Raw genomic sequence first — 16,507 nt, forward strand, 5'->3', positions numbered from 1 at the left:
TTTGAATATGTGCCAGGAAGTGATATCCTGTCAACCAGCCTGAGTTTGAAGTATGCAAAAATAATAGAAATGGATGAAGATGCCCCCCGGAATAGAAGTAAGAGGCTCTCTGCTTGTTGGTAATATTTATATAGAACAGAGTTTCTCAAGCAGGGTTTCCTCAAAAGGTTGCTTGAGCAATGACCAATTTTTGACTCTCAGATAAGTTCAAACTTGCACCAGTTATCTATTTAGCTATCTGAAAGAGAAATTCTTCCCAATGACCACAAGTGTAAGGAACATTCTTCCCACTGAGCAGTACATGAACATATAAATAGTTGTAGATCTAGATTATTTTTTAGTGGGGGTTCCCTGAGACCTGGAAGTTATCTTAGGGTTCCTCTGAGTTTAAAAAGGGTGGGAGACTGATAGAGGCAGCAGGACCCCCTCCCTTTTTATTTTATTTTTTTTCCCTTTTGTATAGATACTTTTTTATTTTATTTTTTTTAATTTTTTTTATCTTGGAGAATGTCTTTGGGGGTAAGGGTACATTTTATCAGCAAGTAAAATTTCACAACAGAGAGAAGAATGACAGCTATGTAGAGGATGTCCTGGACATGTTCTTGGCCGATGGTGCTCCGTCTGGCATCTGACCTATCCCTACATGTTCAACTCAGGAAGCTGGCCTTTTAAGCTTTATAAACTGATTACGGAATTGGTTTCAACAGTACTCTTGTGTCTCATCTTTAACAAGTCATTGTCTGCTCTTATAATGTGTACACATCAGTTATTACAAGTGGAAGGAAATTGGAACATCTTTTTGTGTTTTGCAGGTTATTGGCCGTAATGAATAGCTTCCTTTGGTGTCGGGTGCCTCAGCAAGACCTCGTTTGAGAAGGTTGCAAAAGTAAGTTCCTGTGTGGGCAGATGGTGACGGCCATATTGCATGCATAGTTTTACTGGGATTAGTAAAATAATTGCTATTCTTTATTGTTTTTTTTAATGGTTTACTATTTTATTTCATCTAACATTAACCCATGCCCCCCCCCCTCCATTCACCTTTTGGGAGACCACCTTATAAAGTTTATAGCCCAACTGAACTTGCAGTTTAAATGAGCTAGGGACCCAGCTTCTGAAAGTGTTTTTTTTTTTTTTTTATGGTAGCATAGGGAAAGCACTTCACCTGAAGATATATATGCGGTGGTGCTGGAGGTGGCTATACTGGGGTTTCTGAAGGCCTTGAAAGGGTTGCTATTCAGGGGGCCTAAAACACCTCATCATCTCACCCTTTCTATGCAGGCATGTAAGGTGGGTGCGGAGCTGAGGGCACCTCAGCCAAACGCCTGGTCTCCTCGCACCCCCCTGTGGCTGAACCCTAGCCTATCACAGTTCAATACCATCCTGGATCCACAGGCCTGGCCAAATACAAAATACTGACCCTTGAGCATGTTATCGCCAACCGAGAGCTCACCCCCTTTCACAACATCTTACGCACCACATTTACTGTACCTGCACGGGCCCATTTTAGGTATCTTCAAATGCTCATGCCTACGGGTGTCAGTTCTTAGGCCAACCAGTTGAATTGGCATACTCGGAGCTCGAATTCACCCTTCGGGTGAAAGACTTGGAGAAACCCATGTCTCAGCTCTACGGGTCCCTGCTGGTTGCTGCTGGCCTGGAGTTGTCCTCCCTCCACAGGAAATGGGTGGGGGACATACCAGAGCTGGACGAGGGTGACTGGAGGGAGATTTGGGACTTTCCCTTTTCCCCTCTGGGCTCAGTTAGGGACAAACTGGTCCAATACAAAATTCCATAGCGCTCACTACATGCTCCTACCAACCAGGTGACTTTTTTTATTTTTTTTTATACACATTTTTGGGGTTTGCCCAGCAATCAAACATTGGAAAGAAGTACTCCAGGTGATTGCTAAGGTCACTAAGACTTGTGTTCCTTATGATCCTAAATATTGTCTGCTGGGGCTGGTGGAACTGTCAATGCTCAGAGCCAGGAAAAAACTCATATCCTTGCTATTGTACTATGCTTATAAGGCCATTACAATTCTGGAAAAGCCTAGTGAATTCCAGTTTACCCCTGTATAAAGCCACATACTCTGGCAGGGGTTGTCCACAAAAATTTGAAAAGGTATGGACCTGTTGGCTAGATAATGCCATGGCAACTGATGCAGTAACCAATTCCTAGATTAACACTATATCTCTAGTCTGTTAGTATATTGACCCAACTACTCATGTTGCATTATCCTGTTGGTACCAATTTGAGCTCAGATTCTCCAGAACTGAACCTCTCCCCACATTGGGGTTCTAGTATGTTTGTTTGTTTATGTTGTATGTTGCCTCATCAGAAGAACTCTCCCTGTCTGGGCAAAGGTTTGGCCCCTGCGTGGGCTAATTTTGTATGCTAATGAAAAACGTAATAAAGATTTTGCAAAAAATAAATATATTAGCTAAATCCCTTTTCTCATTTAGCAGTATATAGCAGTCTTGTGACTTCTGTCAGCGTTCAGACGAGCACTGGTTAAAGCTTGTAGGAGGTGTTTTCATTCTCCCTTGACTGCTATGGGGCTGTATGACTCCTCACCCTCTGCCTGGACAGTGCTGATTGGCCTGGTGCTGATCACAAGTGGAAGATGGGGAAGATCACAGAAGACCGGATCAAACAGCCTTTTTACACAATGTGGGGGATTTGACCCCCTTAGGTTCCACAGTGAGAATAACACATATGCTTTACTGCATATACAGACTGATTTTACTGTTGTGGTTTTAGTAACACTTTAACCATTTGACATAAATATGTTGTGTGGAAAGCATTTGATCAGCATTCATTCTGTACAGAGATTAGTTTGCAAGGCTGTATGTGGTTATTGTGATCCGTGTTTATAGTGTATATGTTTATAATCTGAAAAATGTGTGCATTATGGGAATCATTATTATTTTTCTTCGCTCCGGTTCACATGAACTTTTCCTCCTGCGCACTTGGCGTTGAAATAGGATAAAGCAAATTGTGTTTTTACAGAGGATATGATAATACAAGCAACAGGATCAGATCCCTGAAAAGTTGATTGAATTATTCAGGGGAATATTTTGCACAGCTGTTTTAAATGACTGTTACTTTGCACAGTTTGTTATATGAAGGATTGGAGATCTGTCCTCCTCGCCTGCTTGGCTGCTGCGGCGATGATTTAGTAGCGTGCAATGAGAGGATTACCACAGGCAATGAAAGGGCAAACCCTTGATTATGAGATGTTACAGTGACTAACAGGGGTGTTCTCTCTATTTTTCCAATGAGGTTTGAAAACTGAATGAAAGGATCTGGCTGCCTTGAGTGACACTTCATTTCCATAGACTGGGAACCACAATAACTGTCATATAGGAATATGAAATTCTACTGGGCTAAAAAAACAAAAAACTTTTATGAGACAAAAATGAAGCTGCCCTTCTAATTCTATTAATGTCATGCTGACCCCTATGGCTTTCATACTTTGGGTCACTGACCCAGGACAAGTACAGTGCCATTAATCAGACTTTCCTGATAGCCATATTTTAGTTTTGGCTCCGTGATTTAGCAAGTTCTGAGCCTAACCCCCAGCTTAACATTCTGGAAACTAGCATTTACTTATGGCACTCAGCTTTAGTCCCTTCCTTGCTTATTTTATATCGCGCTAAAGATGACTATACTGTAACCTCAGTCTGCATATGCGGTAAAGCATGCTTGTTTTCACTGTGGACACTAATGGGTTAATCCTCTGCATAATGTAAAAAGGCTGGTCCTTCTTTGGATAGTACAGAGCCTTTCGGAGTCAAATTGCACATGCTCAGTTTGGTGTGTATTTCTAGAGTTTTATTTTTTTGGGAGAGTGGCCCTGTGCTGATCACATGCAATCAGCACTATCCAGACAGAGGGTCAGGGGTCCTGGGTCCTGATAGGACAACTAAGCACAACTAAGTGTCCACTTGTAGTTAAAGGCTATGACTGCTGGAGTATGCTATAGGTCAGGTATATGCAATTAGCGGACCTCCAGCTGTTGCAAAACTAAAAGTTCCATCATTCCTCTGCCTCTGGGTGTCATGCTTGTGGTTGGCAGTCTTGCTATGCCTCATGGGACTTGCAGTTCTGCAACAGCTGGAGGTCTGCTAATTGCATATCTGTTATAGGTTATACCCTAAATATGGATGTAATATGCTCCAAGTGTGGTGTTCTCTCTCCTCCCACAGCCTGCTGACTGGACAGCGACCGAGCAGCAGCAGACTCATGAAGTCAGCCCTTTGCTCGCATGTTTCCATGCAGCCCACCTGATTGACTCAATTCCTAGCTCTCCTTTCTTAGTCTTTGAGTACTGTTTAGGCGGGCATTGCAAAAGATTATCAAGTCCTATCTAGCTAGTTTACTCTAGCTGAATAAAAAAATTAATAATAAAGTATGGTCTATTGATGAACACAGAGCAGCTTTAGATTTAAATAAGGCAGATAGTCTGCAGGTGAGCTCCATGACATAGCTTTGTACTTCTCTATTTGGGTTATAAAAGGTTGTGTTAATCATTACTCATAATGCTACACCAGCACAGGCAATAAAGATAGGTCGCTGTTTATCTTTTGTATATGCTCTTGGCTACAGCTTCTTCCACAACATGCCCAGGTTATTTAAAGCTACTTAACCTCTTCACAGGGGTTAACCCACCCTTCTCTTCTGGGTATCCAGTCTGTGCAGCTCTGGGTTTATTAAAATCCCATCAATGTAATAAGAGTATATGACATCATGTAAATGCACTGGATGTGCCTGGAAACATCGGTTTCATAAATGAACTGGAAGGAAGCAAATGATCTATATTGTGTGTGTGTGTGTGTGTGTGTGTGTGTGTTTGGGGGGGGGGGGGGGGTGTTCGTTTTTTGCTGGCATAACTCTGCTTTTACTACAAAGAACAATGAGGTAGCAGCTAGTCTTATTCTGACACATCTATACATCCAGCATTATTCCACACTGGTAACCTGGCTGTTTACTCGCCGCATAACTTGAGGCAGCAGGGGTAGCACAGACCAGTACAATGGTCTTGGGGTACATGTAAAGTGCTGCACAAACTGTTGGCACTATATAAATCCTGTATTATAATAATCATCATTTTTACTTGGACAGCCAGGGGTGGTTAGTTTTCTGCATTAAGCCCGAGGGCTTTCACGCTGGAGCATTGCGCTGGCAGGACATCAGGAAAAGTCCTGCCAGCCGCTTCTTTGGAGCGGTGTGTTTACCGCTCCACCGCTGCTCCCCATTGAAATCAATGGGGCAGCGTGGCTATACTGCCGGCAAAATGCCGCTATAGTAGGCGTTTTTAACCCTTTTTCTACCACTGGAGGCAAAATGCCCGCTAAAAATAGCAGCGCTTTACCGCCGACGCTATTAACACAGCAGTGTGAAAGCCGTCTTAGAGGAGGCTAATGCTGACTGTGGACACAGTTGGGCTCGGTTGTGCTATGGCCACCTACAAACCGGGAGATTAGCTGTGGCCAGAAACTATGCAGAAATGCTGTTCTTGGACGCACCCTGCATCTAGGGTCGGTCAGAATCTCTATTCGTATACATTTGGCTGAATGGTTACATATGAATAGTGGCAGTGCCAACCTTTGATTTGTACAGAGTAAAAATCTGACAGCTGTTTGCACACAATGGGGCAGATTTACTAAAACTGCAGAGTGCAAAATCTGGTGCAGCTGTGCATGGTAACCAAATCCACTTGTAACTTCAGCTTGTTCAATTAACCCCTTAGAACCAACACACGTTGGCCCTCAATGGTGTTTCGAATGCCGGGAGGCAGAGTTTTTATTGTGATGTAACTGCTGTGACAGCCAGTCACATGATCGGAAAGCTCCAGATCGCATGATGCAGACGGGAGCTTTGTTAGCTACAGGTAACTGTGTCAGGAGCGCGTAGGGCACATGCTCTTGGCACAGCAATATTGGCGCTATTGCACACAAATATGCGGTCGCGCAGTTCCAAGAAGTTAAGCCTTGACAAAAAAAAAAAATCTGGAAGGTGATTGGTTTCTATGCAGAGGTGCACAAGATTTTGCCCTCTCCAGTTTTAGTAAAGCTCCCCCACTGTGTGCATGCAATGTATATCTCGGTGGTCTCAAATTGGCGGCCCTCCAGCTGTTGAGAAACTACAATTCCCATGAGGCATTGCAAGGCTGACAGTTACAAGCATGACTTCCACAGGCAGAGGCATGATGGGATTTGTAGTTTTGCACCAGCTGGGGGCCACCAGTTTGAGACCCCTGGTATATCTAAATCGTCAAGATTCTGCTGATACGCCTCAGCAATCGCTTGTGTGAACGCTAACAATGAACTTCTCATATTTGCTACCTTTTGGTCAGTTAACAAAACCCTTTCAGTGGTATATTTAAATCTGAGCAGTGCAGAAAAATACCTGTTGGTCACATCAGACATGCAGAGTGGTCCTGTGTCATTCTGTAATGCTAGTTCAAGAGGCCTGTTGAGCCCTCCAAGTTCTCATCTTGAGCGTTTGACTAGTTTAACAAAAGATAACTTGGCAGGGCTGACACCGCTCGGTCTGCATACATGTGTGATCAGCCCCCAACAGCACATGGGAGTGAAGTACAATTCTGTCAGATTAACAAATATTTTTGGTACTTGCAGAGTTTTTAAGGAGGTTAAACATTCGGAAATGTGTATGTTACAGTGATGTAAATGTAATTTAAGGCTCCAATCACATGAATGCAGTTTCAGATGTGACTTGAGTTGCACAGGCTCATATGACAATGGGAAGCACATTGTTTTCAGTAATGCCCACTCGCATTAATGTAGCACAGTGCGTTTTTGGTAAAAGGTTCCTATACTACTAGTGCCATTCCAGTGTGATTTTTGGCTCCGTGGACTATGCATACTACAAAGTAGCATCCAAGTTGCACTACATAATGACACTGAAAGTCTGATCAAAATCAGATTGCAGCAGTGTGAACCTCGCCACCTAGCCTAAGGCCCCTTTCACACTTGTACGACATGACAATCGTACGAATGTGGGTCCGACTTGGCCCTGCGACTTGAAGTCCGACATGTGTTTGTCTTCAATGAACAGGGATCCGACTTTGATCCAAGCACTGTCTGGTATGAATCTTTAGGGGGAACCCTACGCACAATGTAAAAAAAAATAACAAACGGCATGGGTTTCCCCTCCAAGAGCATACCAGGCTCTTCGTCTGGCATGGATTTTAAATGGAGCCCCCACGCTGAAAAATAATGCATAGGGGGTCCCCCAAAATCCATACCAGACCCTTATCCGAGCACACAGCCAGGCAGGTCAGGAAAGGGGGTGAGGGACGAGTGATCACCCCCCCCCCCCATCTGTACCAGGCCACATACCCTCAATGTGGGTGCTTTGGGGCAAGAGGGGCCCTGCGCCCCCACCCCAAAGGACCTTGTCACCATGTTGATGAAGACAAGAGCCTCTTCCGACAGACCTGGCCATTGCTTGCGGTTGTCGGGGGAGTGTGTGTAGTGTGTGTATGTGTGTGTGTGTATGTATATATATATATATATATATATATATGTGTGTATGTATATATATATATGTGTGTATGTATATATATACCCTGTTTCCCCGATAGTAAGACACCCCCGATTGTAAGACGTATCGGGAGTTTCAGAGGGGTCGGCTAATATAAGCCGTACCCCGAAAGTAAGACATATGTCTTACTTTCGGGGAAACATGGGGGTATTGCCGCCTCCCTCTCATCTAGCTGCGCGCCGCCTCCTGCCCACGTCCGCACCGTCCCCCTCTCCATACGTCGCCACGTCTGCCATTTCCCTCTGATCTTAATGAGCGCCGCCTCCTACCCACGCCTGAGCCGTCCCCCTCTCCATACGTCGCCACGTCTGCCATTTCCCTCTGATCTTAATGAGCGCCGCCTCCTACCCACGCCTGAGCCGTCCCCCTCTCCATACGTCACCGTGCCGTCCCCTTCACTTGTCACTGCCGCCTCCTGCTTAAAATACGGTAATGCACACAGTATTAATCATACATCAGTAAAACATACACACTGGCATACTGGGGTATCATCTGCTGTATGTAACCCAGTGGGTATCAGCAGGTGTCACACTGTATTAAATACAGCAGGTGGTACTGTATCACACATAAATCTGTTTTATCTTCCAGTATTCCACTGTTCGTTCTTACCATTTTTCATTGTTTTACATGTTATGCAATGTTGTAACAAGACATTCTTGGCACTTCCTTTTATAAAACTGTTTTGTGGTGAATACAATACTGTTCAGGTTGTTAATAAATGTTAATTTTATGGTTAAAACCAAAAATTCGACAATTTTTTTCCAATATAAGACATACCCCGAAAGTAAGACATAGTGGGGCTTTTGGGGATAAAAAGAAAGTAAGACACTGTCTTACTTTCGGGGAAACACGGTATATATATGTATGTATATATGTGTGTGTGTGTGTGTGTGTGTGTGTGTGTGTGTGTGTATATATATTATGTATATGTATGTATGTGTGTATATATATATGTATGTATGTGTGTATATATATGTGTATATATATATATATATGTATATGTGTATGTATATATATATATTTACAAAATCGTCATAAATATACGAGCTGCTTTACTTTCCAAAACATATTTGTATTTCTGTCCATTTCTGAGAACTGCACAGATCTGTAAAACAGCCCAGTCCTTTATGCCAGGGCAAGAGTGAATGCCTACAGATCCCCTCCCCTATGCCTGGACAGTGAATGAAAAGCTGTGGGTCTGCTGAACCCATCCCTCTGCTCTCTCCTCCTGTCTGCATATTTTTTTCTGTATATTAGCATGCTGCATACACAATTGGTTACTAGTCCCACCCTTCATTCCTTCTAGATTGTTGCTGTAATGAATACTACAGGAAGTTGATATCAAGACAGCTTAAATTTGCACACTTTTATTTGAATATGCCCAATTCTACGTGTGTGGGGTGTGTATATAGATATAGATATAGATATAGATATAGATATAGATATAGATATAGATATAGATATAGATATAGATATATATATATAGATATATATATAGATATATATATAGATATATATATAGATATATATATAGATATATATATATAGATATATATATATACCGGTAGATAGATATATAGATAGATATATATATAGATATATATATATAGATATATATATATAGATATATATATATAGATATATATATAGATATATATATAGATATATAGATATATAGATATATATATATCTATATATCTATATATCTATATATAATAAAAAAAAAAAAAAAATTTAATCTGCCTGTAGATCAGCTTTAAATTTTAGCTGCAAGTTTTCTAGGACTGTTTGCCTTTTTCGTAAAATAAAAAACAGGTTAATGGGAAGCTGCAAAGGTCGAAATGAATTGAATGTACAATGAGAAAGGTGGCCACTGGCTGTGAAGATGAGAACAGCTGATTTGATCCTAGCCGTTTGCAGAGCTATTTATGGTAGATTAGCCTGAAGCATGTGCTCCTCTCTTCAAGCCATAAATGGTTGCTCATCTGTAATGTTACCACACTGCATTTGGCTTCGAGTGTTCTGAGCTTGTAGCAATCCTCTAATTTTATGCAGGCAAACACAGGCATGGATAAAGACAACACCGGCATATACAGCCTGTGCAGCTTCTTGCAGCTGAGAACTTTTATTTTTGCCCCCCATGAGTTTTTCTTCTCCGACCAATCCAGAATTTTCAACAGCGGTGTCGGGATTGTCCTTTGGTCACATGCTTGATGTGCGTGCGATTTAGCTGCTGTCTGAAATTACTCCTCTTAGAACTTTCTTGGCAACAGACAGCAGAATATCTGCATGTTAATATTCACTCATTATCGAACCACATTATTATTATTTTCTAATGCCTGAAAGTGTCTCATCATAATACTTTTTTAAAGATTTTTTTTTTTTTCCCTCACTTTTCTGGCTTTTTATTTGGGTTATTATGGTTTTTGAGCTTCACCTATCTATATTTTAAAGCGGAAGATTGTTCCTGGCTATTCAGTAAGTTTATCTTTTTCAAATACATATGAAAACATGTCCTCAGCTTTTATCTGTTGGGTTTGATATGCTAAACACATATTGCCTTGATTGTAATGACAGGACAAGCTTTTATATTTGATATACTGAGGTTTCTCAGATAATTTTATAGGATCTTGTCTTATTTTAGCATGTTGCTATCGCACATAAGTTCTCTTTCAGGCGTCTTATTGGCAGCCATCTTGGAAAAACTTTGCATCAGCAATTTAAGTGTTAAAGTTGTTAGTATTGAGCCTTCTGCAGTGATGGGGGGGGGTTTACATAGTAGGTGAGGTTGAAAAGTCACAAGGCCATCAAGTCCAACCTGTGTGTGTGATTATATGTCAGTATTACATTGTATATCCCTGTATGTCGTGGCCGTTCAGGTGCTTATTTAATGGTTTCTTGAAACTATCAATGCCCCTCGCTGAGACCACCGCCTGTTCCTTTTTTAGTATTGTCTGGTTCAATATGTTACTGAAAAATTAGCAAACCCACCGGGTAATAAGAGTAATGTACTTGAGGTAGTCAAACCAATGTTTGCTGAGGTTTGTGGATGGTTGGCCCTTTGGTGTATTTAGGAGTATCATTACCTGTACATTTTTCTCTTCTTTTATAAAGAAAATACTGGGCATACCTTGAATAACATGGTATTTAATAAGAGCAGTGTTTTTCAAGAACTCATAAGCACCAATCAAACCATCTTTTCTGCAGTTTAGACTGGACTAAGATATGGTACTGAGGGCTGCTGTAACTTTTTTTTTTTTTTTTTTGTTGTTTTTTTATTTTTTATTTGTTTTTTCATTTTTTGGTAGCCTTTTAATAAATTTACATTGCGTGATTATTGGCAAGGTGAATTACATGCTGGATTGTTATCTCTTGAGGACACCAGTGGGTAAGATCTCTCCATCAAATGTCACGTTCTGCCCAGTACCATGGAATGTTGTCCCTCACTATGAATTTTGCTGTCCTTTTCTTATGTCAGTAATTTCTGCCTGTAATGCTTGTGTGTTTTATTTTTATTTTTTCCTGACATATTCTTTGTTTAAAATTATTTTGCTATTATTTTTATGTATGTTAGAAGTTGCACTTTTATAAAAGTTTCCAAAGTCTTGCTGCTGATGCTTTAGGCATTTTACTCCCTCCTCCAAGATTGGGGAGATTTATACAAAGGGTCAGGCAGCTATAAGGCCTCAGAGGCCAAAATGCCCTTAACGCCTTTGCCTTGGGGTTGATTTCCCTTCTAAAAATCAAATGTTTTCACAAGGATCTGCGACAGAGTGCCAGTTTTTTTGCTAATTGAATTTCGGTTTAGGGGCTAACACAAGCCCTGCCATGGCACCAGCATTCTATGGGCGTTATAGGGCGAAGAGGTAGAACATGCCTTTTTTTACCAGTATTTTTCATGTTGTGCGACTGGCTGCACTACAAGCTCATGTGAGACATAATGTAGATTAAAGCTGTACTCAAGGACAATGAGTGATAAGGTGACTCCTTTGTTGTGGCGAGACCAGACATCTGCAGAATAGCATTGCCACTGGAATCTGTGAAAATAAGGAAACTGTGTTTTAAAGTCTATGTATAGCCAAAAACATTGTTCTCATTTTAGGTAGAGTAGAGCGGCCTTTCTCAACTTGTTTTCTCCAGGGGTGCCGTTAAAAATATTTTCAGGTCTCGGGGAACCCCAAGTAAAACCAATTCATTTGGGCATCAGGGGGAAAGAATGCCCCCCCCCCCCCCCCCTCTAGACCACCAGGAAGTTCACTAGTGTCGTGCTTCTTGTATTTGGCAAATGACATTGGCCCCAGAATTATTTCTCAAATATGAGGTAAATCGGGAACAGCTCAAGGAATCCCTAGTAATCTCTCACGGAACCCTAGGGTGCCATGAAACCCTGGTTGAGAATTGTTAAAACCCCAGAAATTTTAGTTCTTGCAACCTATGTTCATTGGGGAGATTTTAAATTGTAATGCCCTGTAAACACTGTCTGACTTTCCGATGGAAAATGTGCGATTGGATCATGTTGTCGGAAAACCAGATCGTGTGTGGACTCCATCAGACTTTTTCCATCGGAATTTCCGATGCACAAAGTTTGAGAGCTGGATCTAAAATTTTCCGACAAACGCATCCAATCGTTTAAATTCTGATCGTGTGTAGACAATTCCAACAAAGTGCCACGCATGCTCAGAATAAATTACGAGACCAAAGCTATTGGCTACTGCCATCTATAGTCCTGTCGTATGTGTTGTAGGTCACCTTGTTCTGAACGATCGGATTTTCCGACAACTTGTTGCAACTGTGTGTATGCAAGACAAGTTTGGGCCAAAATCTGTTGGAAAAAATCAAATGGATTTTGTCGTTGGAATGTCTGACCGTGTGTACAGGGCATTACTGAACCCACAACAGCAAAATACAGTCTAGTCTGTATATGCAGTAAAGCAAGCTTGTTATACCTGCTGTGGAACCTAAGGGGTTAATGTCCTCCGCAATGTGTAAAAAGGCTGTTTGATCCTGTAATCTCTGATCCTCCCTTTTTTTCCACAGCCCCCAATCTATCCCCTGATAGAACAGATCCTTTGGAGTCACTCTGCACATGCTCAGTTTGGTGTGTGTTGCCAGTTTATTTATTTTTTTCTTGGGAGGGTGTATGTGATCAGCACTTTCCATACAGAGTTTCAGGGGTTTAGTAACACTTTAAGTAGTGTACACACATACCAAAAGTCATCCAGTTCCCGTTCTTGGCCCACGTGTACAGTTTTCTGTGCGACAGAAGCCGGTGTAACAACCAGCTTCTGTTGAGCAGTGAAACTGGAACACCATCAGTGCCAAAGGTTGGAAGCACTGACCTATTTTGATGGGGCACAGCAGGAGAGATCCCCTTCATCAACATTACTCGGGTTGATGCAGGGATGTGTGTGTGTGGTGTTTTTTTCTTTTTTCCCGCAATTCAAGCCTCTGGTTGAATGAAATAAAACTCGGCATATTTACCCTGCTTTACATTCGATCGTGTCTTGAGTCGCAACAGGAAGTGAGTGTAATCGGTTGTTACTGGAACAGGAGCCCCCGTTTGGTAGATATGTCTTCACCTTTTTATTCTGATAACTGTAACCACCATCATCTCCCATTACTTTTAGACAGTGGTGATGAGGACAAATAGATAGCCGCAAAAAAAACAGCAGGGTTTCTAAACGGGTACCTGCTACCCCCTTCCCCCGAAAGGTGGCATCAGAGGGGGGGGGGGGGGGGGGGGGGAGAGACACAAATTAGTTGCTAGTTTGTTTAAATATTAATTTGCTTGCTGTTTCTCTGAACCAGGGTCTTGAAATACTATGTGTATTGCTATATGGAGGAATATTGGCTCAAATATATCTGCTTTGCAGATGGTGCATAGCCAATGAAGGCCATTAGTTTTATTTGTAGAACTGTATGACCAGGCATTTAGACAACAAGATTTCTGAATTCATACTCCCTGCATATGCTTTTAGTTTTCAGTATTTGTATTAGTTTCTATAAATATTTTATAAGGGGTCTTCCCAAAGAGCTGTCTTGCCTTAAATGGATACATCAGCATGGATCGATGCAGAAGATATAGGTCACAAAGATCTTTAATCTTGAATCTCACTTTTAATTTATGGATAACTCCAAATAAGTACATTTTTTAGTGCTCTTAGATAATGTCGGTCAGTGCAAGGACACTAACATTCCATCTTAAAGGAAATGTTTGACCGTCACCATTATAAGGCATCTAGAAGTTTAAGGCCAGTCAATAAATCAAGATCGTCTCTACAGTCTGTGAAGAACGAGTCTGTTTTGACATTGAAGTTTAAATGTTGGTAAAGTGAGGCAGAACTGTCATTTTCTTATATTTTAGGTGGTAGCCTCCCAGTTATTGGGATGTTCTTATGTTAAATGTTGCACTGCAGGGTGACGTCATTCTGTTTGGGCATTGCTCTCATGCTTCACAGCAGTAGCAATTGTATAATGTAGACGGCCAATAAAGTAACTTACAATACCTAGACAATGCTTCAATTGTTCTGTCGAACAGTTCATATAGTAATGCGTCTGACGGGCGTTTCTGAATACAGTGGGTCTGTTTGCAAGCTCATATGTTGGGTCCCCTTCCCAAGAAAAGGGAAAACCGAAGCTACATTCACACAGGCCCGTTGTGGAGTTGCGTCTGGACTAATCTAATTTGTCAGATCTTGGTACAAATGTCAGCTATGGGCACACACTGAATACTTTGCAGCATCCAGTGTGTGTGTGTGTGCTCTGATCTGGTCTGCTCCTAAATATTTGTGTCATGGGTCTGATCCGAGGTGCTGATTGGATGATGATCATTCGGATGAGCTTTCCTGGCAACTTTCCATCCAGGCAACTACCATCCATAGCTGTACTAAGTTAAGTTGTACTTGTACAGACGGCATTCTTGGTTGGCACGGATCTTACAGGGCTCAGCTAAACAAAGGTAAAACTTTCTGTGAACATGTCTTTTCATTTTTGTGGCAGCAGGGATCTTGCTCAGATGCATCTCCTTCAGTTTTCTGGCAACAATGATCTACTCATGCAGAGTACATAGTGCACTCCTGACAGAAATTACATTGTGTGTGACTGAGAAAACATTTTGACAGTAGTAATGCAAACAGGGTTTAAATAACTGCAAACCTAAATTGAGACACTTGGTGGCAGTAGAGGGCACCAGTGTACAAATTTTGTATGGATTCCATCTTTTACTTGGCAGCTTGGTAGACATGATGACTATTGTGTTTTGCTAACTTGTCTTGCCGCGCTGAGGTTCTCAATTCATTTCCCAAGAGTAATGTTTGTATTCTCATTGTGTTGGTGAGGGTTTTCTCTATCTGTTCTTGCAATCCAAAAACATTGCATCAAATTAACTTTACCAAATGTGCCCTAAAGTTTCTGTGATGGTGGACAGACAGGTCAGTCAGGGCTCCTGGAGCTCCTGGATATATGCCAGTCATAGAGCAACATGTCCTGCTAGTAAAATTATATCCCGCAACTTGAATCACAAGAGGGAGGAGAAGTAGGAACTCGGAATGGCATCCAACAGTGGTTATCCTTTATTGCAAAAACATGTAGAACGGCTGTAAAAAGGCCAACATGTTTTGGCCGTCAGGCCTTAGTCCTGGTTTAGGACTAAGGCCTGATGGCTGAAATGCGTTGGCTGTTTTACAGTTGTACATGGTTTATGCAATAAAGGATAACCATTGTTGAATGCCATTCCAAGTGCTGACTACTTCTGTGAGTTGTGTTAACTGAGGCTTTGGCAGCCTATAAGTCCAAGTACTGGTCAGAGCTGGGATGTGAGAAGCTGAAAGCGTCTACCCATATGTATTTCTTTGATATACAGCAACCCTGCCCTAGAGGATTGAAATACTTTCATCTTTTTTAGTGAAGTTTCTTCACTACAGCGCAGCAGCATGGCAGAGCAGGAGCTGGGAGGCAGAGGTCCACGTGGAGGTGGGCTGCTGACGAGTTCCTTTTGTGACTGAAAGTTCATCCTCTTCTGAATGCTGGAGCAATCGCTGCACTGAGCTGTGCCACCCATGTGCGGTGTCTGTGCACCATCATTTGTTCTGCTGAAAACTGATGGGTGGAAGCGCAGAGACCAAAAGAGCCCCTGCTGACCCGCATTCCCAATCTGTGCAGCAGATGAGTGCACAGTGGGCTCCACCCACCTTGGAGCCGGTGTGCGTGGCACCCACTGTGCGCATTTGTGTCTGCACTCTGTGGACAATTCATTTTTTGGAAGGATGTCCCTAAAAATTAGGGAAATAAGTTGGCAGCCTTTTGAATGATCACCTTTATCCATCAGAGCAGGGTGGTTGATGGATGGTGGCAGATTTTTTTTTTTTTTATCAGCCCTGTTTGGGGGGTGGGGCGACTTTGAGATATTAGGGGTTTTTGTAAAGCACTAAAATATCTATGCATCATCCTGCTTTTGGGATCTCCCCTTCCTACATTATGTTTGATGTATCCATCGCATAATTGTATTAACATGTTATGATTCTCAATAAAACATTTGTAAAAGAAAAGAGATATTAGGGGTCTAAACTGACCCCTGACATCTCCCCTTTGAGACATGGAAAGGGACTGAGGACACAGATTCCCCAGTCCCTTTCTCTGCATCCTCAACTGCACTAAAAATGAATGGAATAGACAGGCTCCTCTCTATTCATAAACTGAAGCATCATAAACCCAGGTTTAAAGATTTACTGGCTCCTTCCCCCAATGTTTGTGATCTTTCAGGATGGAGAGTGGAGTTGGGGGTGATCGGTGTGGTAGTGGGGCAGTACAAGCACCAATCTCACTATATAGCTTTCAATAAAGCATATGACAGCTGCGGGAGCTAGAGGAGGGGTAGCAGCTGTCAGAAAAGCTATACAGGGAGATGGGTGCATGTAACTGCCCCATCGCCACACCGATT

At 42.0% G+C, this 16,507-nt stretch overlaps 1 protein-coding gene across 2 annotated transcripts in view; it reads left to right on the forward strand.

The window, feature by feature from the left end:
- SVIL (supervillin) overlaps positions 1 to 16,507 on the forward strand; it is a 334,548-nt gene that overhangs the window by 81,457 nt on the left and 236,584 nt on the right. For both annotated transcript variants that reach the window (XM_077491057.1, XM_077491058.1), the window contains exon 2: positions 813 to 886. The gene's annotated coding sequence lies outside the window, so the exon portion shown is untranslated. The remainder of the gene's footprint in view (positions 1 to 812; positions 887 to 16,507) is intronic.

This window comes from Lithobates pipiens, unplaced genomic scaffold, assembly GCF_037356315.1.
Source record: "Lithobates pipiens isolate NorthernLeopardFrog02 unplaced genomic scaffold, aLitPip1_a1.2 Scaffold_19, whole genome shotgun sequence".
NCBI lineage: Eukaryota > Metazoa > Chordata > Amphibia > Anura > Ranidae > Lithobates > Lithobates pipiens.